At 33.4% G+C, this 4251-nt stretch overlaps 1 long non-coding RNA gene across 1 annotated transcript; it reads left to right on the top strand.

The window, feature by feature from the left end:
• Window positions 1-1347: 1347 nt before the first annotated feature.
• LOC133801605 (uncharacterized) lies at window positions 1348-4039 on the top strand. Its single transcript, XR_009876900.1, has 2 exons — window positions 1348-1484; window positions 3748-4039. It is a non-coding gene; the product is annotated as an uncharacterized LOC133801605 (long non-coding RNA).
• The last annotated feature ends 212 nt before the right edge of the window (window positions 4040-4251 follow it).

Genomic DNA, 4251 nt, shown 5'->3' with positions numbered 1-4251 from the left:
AGGAAACTAACAATAATATAGACTCGTGGACTAGGTGAATTTTAACCACTGAACCACGTAAAACTCTTTGTTTACGATTTTTATACAAGCCTAATAATCTCTTGAATTTCTTAATTCAAAGTTCACGAAAAACTACGTCAACAAATTGGTGCTTTCATTGAGAGCTTGATTAGGCTTGAAATTTTCATTCTAGAAAGTTTCATGAAAAAATGGTGGTAACCAGGAGATCGGCGCGTGAAGAGGAGTCAGAAAGGCCTGCTGACCAGAGGGATTACCGAGTGGCTAGCCCTGCTGGAGAGGGCACTTTAGTGCCCAGGCATGCTGGGAAACATCCCAAAATTCATGTTGGAAACAACCAAGATACAGGCAACTCATTGTCACGACCCGTGAAGGAAACTCCCTATTCTACATATTATGTGGGATTGGTTGAACAGGAAAATGCAGATCTTAAGAGCTAGCTTGCCCACGCCAATAGGTGTGTTGATGAAATAATGTCCCAGCTAGCTCCTATAACCGATCCAAATATCAGAAGGAGAGCTAGCAGTTCTCAGGGGATCGGGTCGTGTAGACGCAGCCGCACGAATGTTAGTCATTTGGTAAGAACTACTACTCCTAGTACAGTACCATCGGGGCAACCTGATCAACCTGATCGGGCTGGGACTAACTTGAGGTGAACGATGTAGCGAACCAAGTTTTTATTTTATTTAATAGTTTGTTGTTATTGTTGAAATGTTTGTTTTATTTTATTTTTAATTGTTAAGTAGATAATTGATTTAATTATTTTTATTAATTGTGCATGTGTGTTGTGTGTTTGTTTGTGTGCGTGAGAGTGCATGGCAAGTAAGTTGAACATGCATTGTTAGTGTGTGTGTGTGTGAGTGCATGGCAAGTAAGATAAGCAAGCAAGTGAATAGATTTGAACCTAGATTAAATTTTGGGAATGAAGATGTTTCCATATTTAGGGAATTCTATCATAAAGGGAGAAGGTTCTAGAAAGCTAGTGTTCACATAGAGAAAAAGGAAACAAAACAAGAGGGGAGAGAGAAAGAGTTTGGCCGTGTGGGAGAGCAAGAGAATTGTTTCCCTATTTGGTTTAGGTTGAAAACTTTTATCTTTATTTTTTTATTTATTTCTTTTATTTCAAAGGAAAATTAAAGGGAATTAAATTTGGGAAAGTTTCCCTTTCCCACTAGGCTAGGGTTTTTGGCCACTAAGACCTTTATAAAAAGAAGAGCTTGAGATCTCTCATTTGGTGGTTGCCGAAACCACAAGGGAAAGAGAGGAAAAAGAAGATAAAAGAAAGGAGAAAGAGAGAGAAGCACATGGGGAAGAGAGAAGGAAGAAGAGGTAATGTGTAGTCTTGATTTCCTCAAGTTTCTTCTTGATTCTAAACAATAGTTTTTTTGGGGTTTTGATTGAACCTAGGATTTTGCGGTACCAAAGGGCTTAATCTATTTCTAAGTGTTTTTCTACACTGTGAAGAGGTAATGAAAATTCTATTGTTTATCTCTTTTCTCGATTGGTGTTTTTTTCATAGAAAAGCATGTTATAATTGTGAAGGTTGTTTTGGATGAAGGCTGGTATGTTTTGTTTTGGTACTATTGGTTCTTGAAATAGATGAATCCATTATTTGTTTTGAAAAAGAAAATGTGAGTTTGATAAAATATATGTTTACATTGATATTGTTAAATATTGATGGTTTTGAAATGGCAATAAGGATATGTGATATATAGGGAGCATGTAATAGTTTATGTTGATTCATCTCTTGTTTAATTTAATGCTATGATTTTATTTATGGTTTGGTAATTTGAATGGAAAGCATATTAGGATTCAATATCTTTTGGAAGTTATAATTCAATTTTGGATGTATTGACATTGTGTGGTTGGTTTGAGTTTATTTTGGGCCTTGATTTTATGATTTATGGATATAAAGATGCAAAGTTGAATATCAGAAACATTGTTGTTATGTTATTATACATGGGTATTCAGCCAAGGGGTATGAAATGGCCTCTAGTGTTTTTTATTTTTTTTTATTTTCCCTTCATGTGTTGAATAAAAAGCATGATAAGTTTTGTGATTAATTTTGTTATTTTCTATATATGTATGTTTCAACCTAGCCTATGGTGTGATATTGTTTTAAATGTGTAAATGAGAATAAAAGAGTATTAGGACTTGCATAAGATTCTAGGAAGCATGTTAGACCTATCCATGTATTATTGGAATATTATTAAGTGTTATTTGTTGTTTTTTATGATTTTATGTTACTTGCTGAATTTTGTTATTAATATGTTTATTTAGCAAGCATGAGTAAATTAAGATTGAGTTTTATGCCATGATTTCATGATATATGCTAAAGATGAAAAATATTAGTTTCACATATATTGTTCTTTCATTTCATTAAGAAACCCTATGATTTATGTGAATTTATACGCTTAACTGATAAAAGCAAATAAAGGAATAACATGCTGAATTTTATTGTTAAGTTTATGAGATTAGCAAGCATGTGTTTCTAAGGGTGATTTTTGTGCCATGATGATAGTGTATTTATAAACTATGAATTTTAGGCAAATTTTGAATTATTGTGAATGCCATGATTTTTGTAAATAGGTGTTCTAGAAAGAGAATTACAAATAATTCACATTTTTATTTTTGATTTAGAAAAGTATTGTTTCTTATTTTATGGTTGGAAATGAAAGCATGATTAAAAGTTGATTAATTGTTTTGAAATATGATTTCTAAAATAAATTATGAATATCAAGCAAATTTATGTATATGTTGGATTAAAGTTTGGTATTCTTTTGCCTATTGTTGATTTAGGCCATGAATAGTTTGTGAGTTTGTATTTGATTTTTGGGATTAAGTCTTGGTGCATGATTTTAAGATGTCATAATGGTAGCAAGCATGCTAGAGAAGTTAATGGGCAATTAATGAAGTGTAAATAATGCTTTCTGAATTTTTGTAAAGTTATCAAAAGATAAAGTGTATGATATTATAAAATTTGGCATAGTTTTCAAGAATGGTCCCACATATGTATGTTACATTCAAATGCATTTTTACTTGTAATTATATGTTAATTGAGTAAGTCTAAGGTCTTTGCTTGAAGACCTTTAAGATTGATATGTGTAATGGCATTGTTTCCATGATTTTATGTATGAGTTAGGCTAGAATCTAGAAAGTGGTGCAACTTGTTATGAGATAGATGCCACGTGTGCATACACATGAACACGTGGGATATGTTTTAACATGTTCATGTGTGTTTGACATGATATTAAGACAAGTGTTTTGACTATTATTCTAGGCTTGTTGTGAAGTTGTCCCGCTCTTGTTATTGCTTGGACTTGAGGTATAGAAGTTAGCTAGATTACTATATGTATTGTTCTGAATGTTTGAAAGTAAATCATGTACCTTATGTGGTAAGTTATTGTAAGTATTATGTTTGATCTGTTGAATGATTGAATCAAAGAGAAACACAACATTGTTAGCGTTATGTACGCGAAATACCATAAGAGTTACTAAGATATGACGTAACTCATAGGGCGGACGCGCCATAGGCCCTAAGTGGGCACATGAGGATCAATTCCCAAGATTGTGTTTTCCTGGTTTCCTCACAGAGTAGTACTTTATTTGTTTGTGTATTTATTTTTAGATAAAGTATGTATATAGAAATGTTGTATTTTTTTTTGTTAATTGTATTTGTTTGTACTTCCTTACTAGGCTTTTAGCCCACCCCTTACTTTCCCCTTTCAGGTAGGCATTAGGTTCTTATTTGGCACGCATGGTGAGCTGGGAGTTTCCATTGTTATAAGTATGTATGCTGCAGGGAGCTCGTGGACGGAGACGATCCAGAAATGCCATAAAATAATGATCAATCTATCTTTTATTTATTTACAAACTTAGTGGGTTGTATTATTTTCTACAAAATTGCATAAAGACATTATGTTTTGTTTTTAAACATTTGTGCCCATACTACCTTATTTTTTAATAAGGTCCCACTGAACTTTTGGACTATTATTGGAATTTTCTATATAAGTGTCAAAAATGGTATTTTTGCAAAGTTAGACAAGATAGGGAGTTTTACAAACGAGCTGAGAAAGGAATCCCCTAAATCCACTACCTTGAGCCCCATCAAACAACTAGGGTCAGGGAGAAATACCACCACGAGAAAGGGATATTACAGTTGATGAAGGGAAACCTCAGATAGTATGCCCCGATGGATGATCGGTGGCTTTCCCTATCAGACATCCACAGTCA

The sequence above is a fragment of the Humulus lupulus genome, chromosome 1 (genome assembly GCF_963169125.1).
Source record: "Humulus lupulus chromosome 1, drHumLupu1.1, whole genome shotgun sequence".
Classification (NCBI taxonomy): Eukaryota; Viridiplantae; Streptophyta; class Magnoliopsida; order Rosales; family Cannabaceae; genus Humulus; species Humulus lupulus.
This window is presented reverse-complemented; position numbering and strand designations above follow the sequence as displayed.